We start from the raw sequence: 11766 nt of genomic DNA, 5'->3' as shown, positions 1-11766 counted from the left end.
AACTTGAAATCAAGGACATTATTATAAATTTATTGATTGACATACATTTTGTTATTATTTTCAACGTTAGTAATGGATTAAATTGCCCAGAGGGTCAGTTTTATACATATGTATATGTTATTATAAGGTGTTTATGATTAACCCATACCGATTTAATGAATTCTACGGTTTCTCATCGTTTATAGTTGTCATTTGTCAAAAGATGACAAATTTCAAATATTTCTGTCAAATTGTCACATCATTTCAATCTCTCTGGATGCATGACCAAGCCGGAATGACCAATACCCTAATACATCTTTACAATAAAACTTGATTTTTACCAAAAAATAAAATCATATTTTAATTATAGTTATCGAACGGAATATTTTCCTGGTTTGAATCCTAATTAACAACATGGAGATTAATTAAATCCCTTTCAAAAATAATCTTTTAATGAACGTCCGAGGAGGCATGATTTTACATGTTTTCAATAGTGACTGTTTTTCAAATTAGCGGCAGGTCTACACGATGTGGCGTGCAAATATACCGTCCGCGGATATAACAAAACATACTCTTCTTTTTGAAGTGGGGATATGCATTCATTATGACTGTTCCTCCTTGTTCCCACTCCTACGATACACTAATCCATTTCTTATTTACATGTATGATAAATATGTAAACTATAATGCAACTTGAAATCGACAAAGACTTTTTAATACCTGAAATATGCTCATTTATTTTATCTTCAAGCTAGTATACATATTAAAAGTTCACTCACATTCGTGTAAAAAACAAGGACTCATCGGTTGTCATCTTTAACTATAAGGGGAACTGACTGGAGTTTTTGTATTCTACGCAACCCCTTTATTTTGTAATTTTCATTTCAATTCAGACCGTGACTCCGTCTATCGTCTGAGTTTGTGATTTGTGAGTGTGTTAACTGGCTAGTTGCAGCTTTTAATCACATGCTTTTTCTAAACTTTATCAAATATTTAAAAAGTAATATTCGGATATTTTTTATATCAAAATTTGTTTGTTTGCTTATCGATTGAGTTGCTTTCTTTTTTGGGAACTATTTACAATTCGGTGCTCTCTAAGACGTCCGCCATTCATTAACGATATGAAAAAACATTAAAAAGTAAACAAAAGCGTAGAATCTTTTTTACTGTATGTAATAAAACCAAATCGATCAATGAAATATGCGAGGAAGAGACGGACGTGGAAGAGTATGATAATAAAAAAAAAAAGTTTGCTTATCGATTAAGGAACTTTCTTTTTGGGGCACTATTTACAATACGGTGCTCTCTAAGACGTCCGCCATTCATTAACGATAAGTGCTTAGTATGCGTCTGCAACTCACACATGAATTTTGCGTACACGTCCGCCGCCAGTAACTTTTACAACTGTCTCTGTTCAACCTTTAGACAATTTATAAAAATTTTAAAAAGTAAACAAAATCGTAGATTTTTTTAGTGTATGTTATATTACCAAATCGATCAGTGAAAAATGCGACGAAGGGCGTAGAAGAGAATAACAAAAAAAAGTGTTTGCGTATCGATTGAGCTACTTTCTTTTTGGGCACTACTTTCAATTCGGTGCTCTCTAAGACGTCCGCCATTCAGCAATGATAGGTTCTCTTCAACTGAATATTGCGTACACGTCCGCCGCCAGCCACTCTTACCATTGAGTTCAATCTTTAGAGAATTTATATTGAATAAACAAAAGCGTAGAATTTTATCGCTGAAGGGTATAATATCGAGCCGATTAGTCAGTTTAAGAAAATACACCAATTGTGACACCGGAAAGAGAAAGAGAAGCAGGGGCGGGTCCAGCCATTTTAAAAAGGGGGGTTCCAAATATATGTCCCCATTCAAATGCATTGATCGGCCAAAAAAGGGGGATTCCACCCCCCGGACTGCCCCTGGGTCCGCCAATAAGAAGGGTGGGGAATTATAATCTCGAGCATAAACTGCAAGTTTTATACATATAATACTAACTATGCTTTTAAACTTGGAGTTGGCGGACGATCTCCAATTACAAGGACATGTAGTATGTGATGAGGGTGGTAAAGGGGGGTGCTTGCACGAAAAAAACGTGAAATAAGACATAATTTCACGTTGCACGAAAAATAAATACTTTTATTTGAACCTTTTGTGACCTTTTTGTATATATTAACTCTTTGTTTTACTTGATATTCCCGATTTAGTATACACATTTATGATATAATTGGTTTACGGCTTTTAAAAAAGTATTTCAGGGCCGTAACTAGGGTTCGAATTCAGGGGAGGCAGGGTTTGGGGGCCGCTCCTAAAAGATTTTTTTTCTCTCATTAAAATGGCTAAAAATGACCCGTTTTCCTTCGATTTTCTTACTTTAAGAAACATCATTATTGCTTGAATCTGGAAGCATTTTTTATGCAAAAACAAGCTGAGATTGTTGTTCGGGGTTAACTTAGGGTTCGTCTTGAAGACCGTACTTTAACCTACAATTGTCAACATTAAATACATTGTGACCGCGGATTTTTTTCTCAATATGGCTAAAAATCACCCATTTTCCTTCGATTTCCTTACTTTAAGAAACATATCAGTATTGCTGGATCCTGGAAGCAATTTTTATGCAAACAATTATTATCTGTTTTTAAAGACATTTTTGTTAGAAATCAAACTGGTAACTGAAAAATACATGTAAAGCAAGTTCATAGAACGCAAGATATTTTTTTTTATCAAGGACCTTGAATTTCAATTTTGTTGAAAGCTGAACAGACATATATAAGTAAACTACAACCAGGGACTTTCTATACTAGTATATACTTAGTGTAGAAAGTATCTGCTACAACAATTAGGAGTGTTTTTAAAATTACTAAGGCATTGACTATAATGTTCTCGTACGATCGGAAGACGTAAAAAAATTAACCCAACAGTTGATTCAGTCGTTAATGAATTTCCGATATCATAAAAGATTAACAATATATTATATATAAGGGAACTTTCTTTGCTTAATTGAGCCCCTAAATACATGTGAATAGTTAAGTTTTATTCAAAATTGTCGAAAGCAAAGTTTCAATCATATGTGTAGCCACATTTTGTGTATCGTAGCCACACGAAAAAAAAATTAAAAAAATACTGAAACGGTCCACTTTCGATAAAAAAAAATCCGGAAAATGACAGATATCACGAATTATCATAACACTGTTAAAACTGTAAACTTGTGTTGTTTATAACATATATTCAAGTTCTTCGTGTACATATTGTCAATATTTCATTTCATTACTTCAAAAAAAAATTTGGAGTAGAAAATTCAGGGGAGGCAGTTGCCTCATAGGTAGTTACGGCCCTGTATTTCTTGATGATCCCTGCCAAGTGTTTGAATTTTATTTGAAAAATACCGAGTACGCAAAATAAGACTTTGAAAATCACGATGCACGTAAAATTAAATAAGCAGAACACGTTGAACGAGGCACCCGTCTTGCACGACTGAACGTCAAATAAAAAAGTAAAAACACGTTGAACGTGAAATAAAAAACGGCGATCACGTTGCACGAAAATAACCCTTTACCACCCTCTGTGATCTTTTTCAAGAGGAAATCTGTTTGTAAATCTCTGCATCATCGATGTCAATTGCTTCGTGTACTTTGTTGTACCATATTTTTACGTTTTCCTAAACATATGCTGCTTGGTATGTATATACGGTCTACTAAACTCATACTTTACTTTACTATACATATTTTTTTCTTCTTCGGTGGTATATATATCGTATCGGTATCGAAAATCTTTTTGGTGTTGCGTAGACTGCTGCCTATATAGATCATATAAGACTCATATAAGACTATGAAGATGTGATATGAGTGCCAACTCTTCATCCAAGTCATAATTTGTAAAAGAAAACAATTATAATTCAAAGTATGGTTTATAACACCGAGTCTTGGCTCACATCTAACAGTAAGCTATACAGGACCACAAAAATGGCTAGTGCTAAACCATAAAAAAGGAAAACCAAAGGTCTAATTTTTAAAAAAAATGTGAAACGAGAAACATTTATGAACCATCTCAACAAACGACAGCAAATGAGCATCAGTTTCCCGACTTAAGACAGATGCAAACAAATGCAACTGGTTTAAACGTATTAATATGTACCAACCTTCACCCTTACACGAAACAATAGTGTAATACCACAATATAAAAAGACACACTATAAGATATCAATTGAAATGGCTTAACTCAATCAAAAGACGTATGCAAACAAACAAGTGTATATAGTTGGTTTAACTTTTTGTCCAGTGATGGTTTATATACCTGCTTCCTATATATGGCCGCAGTCTAGTGCAGCTGATTGTATTGCTGAATCTACTTTGTCAATGACTGTTGTGGCAGTACTGTAGCTTAAGGATATCATGTTTTCAATGCAGTTGGCACTTATCATATACTATATTATAAACACGACCGAGCGAAATACAAGTAATAGAGATGGAAGTCCAAACTGCTTATCCGGGTCATCTGTGGTACCCTGATCTAGACTACTCTAGATTTGGAACGTGTTGCTAAATGTATACTAAATGTATACTAAATGTATACTGTTTTGTCGACCCGTTTTGCTTTGATATCGTCAGCCTGTTTTTGACACACAATGGTTTGTTGTGTCCCTGTATCTTCTTATCGGAGGCAGATTTAGGGGTGGCAGGGATCCTGCCCGGCCACTTTTGTTGGAAAAAGTCAGTGGGCCCCCTTTTATGGAAATTTCTAGATCCGCCACTGTTAATTGTTGGGTTTATATGAAATTGACATGAATATACACATAAAGTAACAAATCAGACTGCAATTCTCACGTACTAGATAACAATGTTGAAAGGCAACATTTTTTCTCTCGAAAAATATCAAATTATATTGTCAGCAATTTTAATAAAAACGCATATATTTTAACTATGAAGCAGGACATACCGCTGAAAAAAACTCTGAACAAGGAAGAAATTGTTAACACGATATGTTACTGCAACAATGAAAAACACAAAATATAAACCACTAAATAACTATTCCTCGATGTTGCATGACAAACGCGTTTATAATACTCGGGTAGTTTTTATGTTCATTTGATTATTTGTTTATATGTCTTTTGAATAATTTGTTAAAATATATTCAGAGGTCGGGGACCTTGTAACAAAAATAAGGCCATATCAATTTTCTTCTATAATAAAGGACACGCAAATAACTAGTTAAAGGAATATTTCGTTCAGTTGGTCTACACGAATGGTATCTTCTAATAGAAAATTAACTAATCAACTGTCATGACTATACTTGTAAATACTTCTGAATACAATCAATGAAAAAGGGCCTTAAATTTATAGCAAAATACATTTACGAACTCAATAATTGTTTGAAATAGATATCTCAATACATGGTGCATGTAAAGTCATGATCTGTACTACTATAATCCTGAGAAATTTGTTAATTCACAACCTCATGGAAATCGATCCTAACCTTTGTTGACATATTAAAACATACTATCTTATCTTTTTGCATAACAAAATGATAAACATGTTAACTTACTTGAAATGTTTAAAATTGGAAGTACTGGACACCTTCATCTTAATTTGTCTTTAGGGAAATGAACATTGGGTCTTTATTGTCGTGAGAAAAATCTAAAATACTTTACAGTTAAAGTCTACCCAAGATATAATTGTATATGAGGGACTCCTGTTAATACTTCTTAGTGTCTTTTTGTTGTTGGGATGTACAAGTACCCGGTCATGTCCACTCTGTGTGTTTTTTTAAAGATTAATTAGACCATTGATTTTCTCGTTTGAATTGTTTTACACTTGTCATCATGTAGTTCTGGGCCTTTAATAGCTGACTATGCCGCCGGCACGGGCTTTGCTCATCGTTGAAGGCCGTACGGTGACATGTGTCATTTGGTCTCTTGTGAAGAGTTGTATCATTGGCAAAGATACCACATCTTCTTTTTTATACTTAATACATGTCTTAAACGGTATGACATGTTCACCCATTGTTGTCATGATATAATGAAATTGTATGCGACTGTCATACAAGTGAGAGGTTCACCTAGCTATGAAACCAGGTTTAAGCCACCATTTTCTACATACGGAATGCTGTACCAAGTCAGGAATATGTTGTTTTCCATTCGTTTGATGTGTTTGAGCTTTTGATTTTGATTTTTAAGGGGACTTTCCGATTTGAATTTTCCATGGAGTTCGGTATTTTTGTAACTTTACTTTTTTTGTAATTATGTCGTCATGCATGCATTTCTATTGATGGAGCCGGTTGAATGTTGCCACATATGTCCTTTGTCTGTTTTTGTTGTGACTTTGCCGTCTCATTGACGTTTACCCCATATTTCCAAAAAATCCGATTTTTTATTTACCGCTATTTGTGGTTGCATAGAATAAACAGTATGAGCTACTGAGAGACTTATTAATTCTTGTAGGTTTACCTTTGAGTTGTCGAGTTTGTCAGGAAGGATTATAGGTACATCCATCAATTAGAGAACGTGTCCCGTATCACCAATGTGACCAATTTACCTTATAAATGTTTTACCCTACAGAGGGATTGATTGGATTATAAAAATTGATGCAGCTTAGTCTATTATGTGTAAAATTCGCGTCAAGAAGACTTTTCTTTTCGCTTCATCTTTAGAGATTGCAATACCTGTCCCTTTTAAGTTTGCCATAACTTTCAAACCTTTGAGCTTTTTACATCGGATAAAGAACTTTTATGCATGCCAAATTTTGTGTCTATGCACAGGGACAACAGAATATTAAGCAAGTGACATTTTATGCGTAAGCCCTAAAGCTTAAAAGATTCCGAACTGTTGCTAAGGAGGTTGTTATATGTTTTTATGTATGAATAAAATGATATATATGTATATGTATATTTCTAACATAGAAAGCAAGTAGATATCAATCTAAGTGTACATAAGTAACGGCAACAGTAGTATACCGCTGTTCGAAAGTCATAAATCGATTGAGAGAAAACAAATCCGGGTTACCAACTAAAACTGAGGTAAATACATCAACTATAAGAGGAAAACAACGAAACAGCAGAAACAATGAAGTGCAACAAAATACAAAACGACAATGCAACACACATAGAAACGAACTACAAGATAATAACTGCCATTTTCCTGACTTGGACTTAGATGTGTCGTATCGAAATCGAAAAGGAAACCTAGAGGTCAGCAACTTATAAAGGTCGTAAAAGTATATACGTGTTTGTATATAAATTCGTCAGCAGTCTCAAAAATGTTGTTAAGAAATTCAACTGAAACTACCAAAGATCTACAATATTTAAAGACTTACATAATAAACAATGGCAGACATCTTAAATTATGGACCTCGCCCCCAAACGGACATATGTTATCAGTGACAGTTCTTAAATATGTCACCTTTATATGTGAATCGGGCAATTAAATAGATTCTCCATAGACATTTTAAGGATAAAGTTTTTTTTATGACCCATCTAGGATAGTAGAAGGGCATTATGTTTTCTGATCGGTGCGTCCGTTCGTCTGTCCCGTTTCAGGTTAAAGTTTTCGGTAAAGGAAGTTTTTGATGAAGTTGAAGTCCAATCAACTTGAAACTTAGTACACATGTTTCCTTTGATATGATGTTTCTAATTTTAATGCCAAATTAGAATTTTTACCCCAATTTCACGGTCCACTGAACATTATAGTGCGAGTGCGTGTACTGGGGACACATTCTTGTTTTAGTTTCTAGTAGAATCTAGTTATTATATTTTAGAAACGACAAAAGGTGAACGACTTATAAGTGAGAAGTATAAAGCAGTAACCATCCAGAACAATATACATCAGAAAATGTCAACCGGCTTAAATATAGTTCTTATTATGCTTTCATTGTTATTTCAGTACCTCTATCTCAAAAATAGAAAATCTGACTGATTTCTTCTATCGAAACAGTTTTGGTTGCTAAGTAATAATAGTCTGCTGAATGAATTATACGCGTTTATTTAATACAATATCTAGTCTGAAGGCTTACAACGTATAACAAGTGTTATTACATTTGAAACAAGTAAAAATATCGTTATATGTTTTTATTAATAACGTGTTGCATTTGAGGTAATGCAATAAAAAGTACATTAGTGACGAATGAATTAAGTGAACACAATATTTGTTTTTACATTTTTTTTACGTGGTTTTTTTTTTTTTTTTTTTTTTTTTTTTTTTTTATCTTGGATTGGAAAAGTAAACAGCTGTCAATAATGATGCAATTATTTTTCTATAATGTCAGTTTATGCTGTGTTGCAGTTAGTTACTGCACAAACTACCTTGATAACCTCCCCTTTGCTGGTTAAAAAATGGATCACAACTACACACAGGAGAACTTACCGAAATATTTAATTTAATCTGATTAATTTTACGTTTATCCAAAGAGGAATAAACCGACCAAAAGTCGAAATATACCAATGTTACCATATACCTTTAGTTTAAAGCGGCTTAACAGCAAAATTTCCCATAAGAAATAAATTGTTCAGATCTTTTTAACTATTTAAATACAACTATTAAGTAAAGTATACCAAGGAATTTATCTTGACCTTTATATTGTAATTAAGAAAATTTAATGTCACCACAATTATATATATAAAAAACCGCAACGTAAACTTTTTAATCTGTACTCATTTGTATTATTGTTAGTTTTTTGGGTGCTTTGTAACGATCTGATGAGTTTAGCCCTTTCCAGCTGATTTTGATAATTTCTTATATTGTACTGTTACACCGCTGTCTTAGGCTAGGGGAGGGTTTGGCGCCAGCTAACAAATCTAACCTCGCCACATTCTCTATGTCCCTGTTATTTGAAGTTGTTGTTAGTTTCTGTATACATATCATATTTGTTCATAGCGAAAGTTTGTTATTTAGTACACATATCAGACAATTAGTTTTCTCGTTTGAAATGTTTATCATTTGTCATTTAGGGGCTTTTTATAGCTTCCTATGCAGTATGGGTTTTGCTCATTGTTGATGGAAGTATAGTGTCTTATAGAATTTCTACGTCATTTGGTATCTGGTGAAGAATTGTCTCATTGCCACACTGGGAATCATATACATATTTTAAATTTTATTTTCATAGCTTACACTAATTTGTTAATATACTCCCTAAAATTATATACCAAATAACTAACCAAATGGCAAATGAACGAACTAACGAACGAACAAACGAATGAACGAACGAATGAACGAACGGAAGAACGAACGAACAAACAAACGAATGAACGAACGAACGAACAAACAAACGAATGGACGAACGAACAAACAAACAACAAAAACGCAAGCAAACAAACATACCCAAAAACAAACGAACGAGTAAATGAGGAACGAACGAACGAATAAATCAAGAAACAAACAAGCAATTGCATGAATGAATGGATGAATGAATGAATGAATGAACGAACGAACGAACGAACGAACGAACGAACAAACGAACGAACGAACGAACGAACGATCGAACGAATGAAGGAAGGAAGGAAGGAACGAACGAACGAACGATCAAATTAATGAATAAATGAGGAACGAACGAACGATTAATCGAATGAATGAATGAATGAATGAATGAATGAATGAATGAATGAATGAATGCATGCATGAATGAATGAATGAATGAATGAATGAATGAATGAATGAATGAATGTATGAATGAATGAATGTATGAATGAATGAATGTATGAATGAATGAATGAATGAATGAATGAATGAATGAATGAATGAATGAATGAATGAATGAATGAATGAATGAACGAAAGAACGAACGAACGAACGAACGAACGAACGAACGCACGCACGCACGCACGCATGCATGAATGAAAGAATGAATGAATGAATGAATGAATGAATGAATGAACGAACGAACGAACGAACGAACGAACGAACGAACGAACGAACGAACGAACGAACGAACGAACGAACGAACGAACGAACGAACGAACGAACGAACGAACGAACGAACGAACGAACGAGTGAATGAATGAATGAATGAATGAATGAATGAATGAATGAATGAATGAATGAATGAATGAATGAATGAATGAATGAAGGAAGGAAGGAAGGAAGCAAGGAAGGATCAAATTAATGAATAAATGAGGAACGAACGAACGATTAATCGAACGAACGAATAAACGAGCAAACGAGCGAACGAATGAACGAATGAAAAACCGAATGAACAAACGAATGAATAAATGAGGAAAGAACGAACGAATAAATTAGCAAATGAACGAACGAAAAAAAGAATGAACAAATGAGGAACGAACAAACAAATGATCGAACGAACGAACGAATGAATGAACGAACGAACGGACAAACAAACGAACGAACGGACTAACGAACGAACGAACTAACGACTGACTGAATGAACACAGACACGAGTGCCTGTGTGAATGAGTTAAGAATAAAGGGATGAAAAAATAGACGAAAGAATGAAGGAATGGAAGGAATAAATGAATGCATGGAGGATATAAAGGAGGAATTCTATACAAATAAGCATCTACTTAAATATATTCATACTATATTTCCGAAAATAAAAGAAGAAAATTTATCATGTTTTGTTATCTTAGTTCAACTTTAAGAATTTGTATTCAAGATATCTTACAAAAATATTAGTTATCATCCATGCAGTAAATTGGCCCGTTATAGACTCCTGTGACTATTATACAACATAACCAGTTTATTAAATGTCATGGGACAGTATTTTACGGAGTACCATCTGTAATTGTGGACATAGTACATGCCAAAATATCACCACAGAGACACCTGCAACAGTAATTAACACATTTCTGCAGATTTTCTGTAGAACTCAAGCAGAACTAATGAAGTCTGTGTTGCTCTGCTACACATTATTATTGATTCTTTGTTTTAAATGTAACCTTGGTCGTATTCTATACGTTTGATGACTTCAAAATCAAGACGGAATTAGAAGCTTGAAATCTGATAGATGTTTTTATTGTTCTAGTGCTGTCTTTGGTGAGCTGACGTCTCATGAGAAAACCTACTGTTTTGTCACTTTACGTAAATTCTGGTTTGTTTAGGTACGTTTTTATTAATATAAAAAGAGAAGATGTGATATGATTGTCAATGAGACTAAATGGCACGGAAATTTAAATCAACTATAGGTCACTGTACGGCTTTTAACAATGAACAAAGCCCATACCGCATAGTCAGCTAAGCTAAAAGGCCCTGAAATGACCAATGAAAAACGAAAAAACTAACGGCCTAATTTCATGTCAATCTCTCTGGAGCATAATATAATATTTAACAAGAGTGCACACGCTGAAATGTCTCTCCTTCTTTACTAATCATTGATATTATGTTGATCGTCTTAAATATAAAGCTTTATTACAACTGTCACATAAACTTAACATTAACCAAGAAAATTAAACATTGAGCAATGAACCATGAAAATGAGGTCAAGGTCAGATGAACCATACCAGGCAGGCATGTACAGCTAGTTGACATATTGCTAATAGTTTAAGAAAAACAGACCAAAACACAAAAAGTTAACACTAAACAATGAACGGTGAAAATGAGGTCATGGTCAAATAAAACCTGCGCGACTGACATGTAAATCATACAATATTTCCATACACCAAATATAGTTGACCTATTGCATAAAGTATTAGAAAAAACTCAGAAACTTAACTTGACCACTGAATCATGAAAATGAGGTCAAGGTTAGATGACACCTGTTATCTAGACATGTACACCTTACAATCATTCAATACACCAAATATAGTAGATCTATTGCATACAGTATAAGAAAAACAGACCTGTCTGACG

Source organism: Mytilus edulis, chromosome 10, assembly GCF_963676685.1.
Source record: "Mytilus edulis chromosome 10, xbMytEdul2.2, whole genome shotgun sequence".
NCBI lineage: Eukaryota > Metazoa > Mollusca > Bivalvia > Mytilida > Mytilidae > Mytilus > Mytilus edulis.
Note: the sequence above shows the minus strand (reverse complement) of the source record.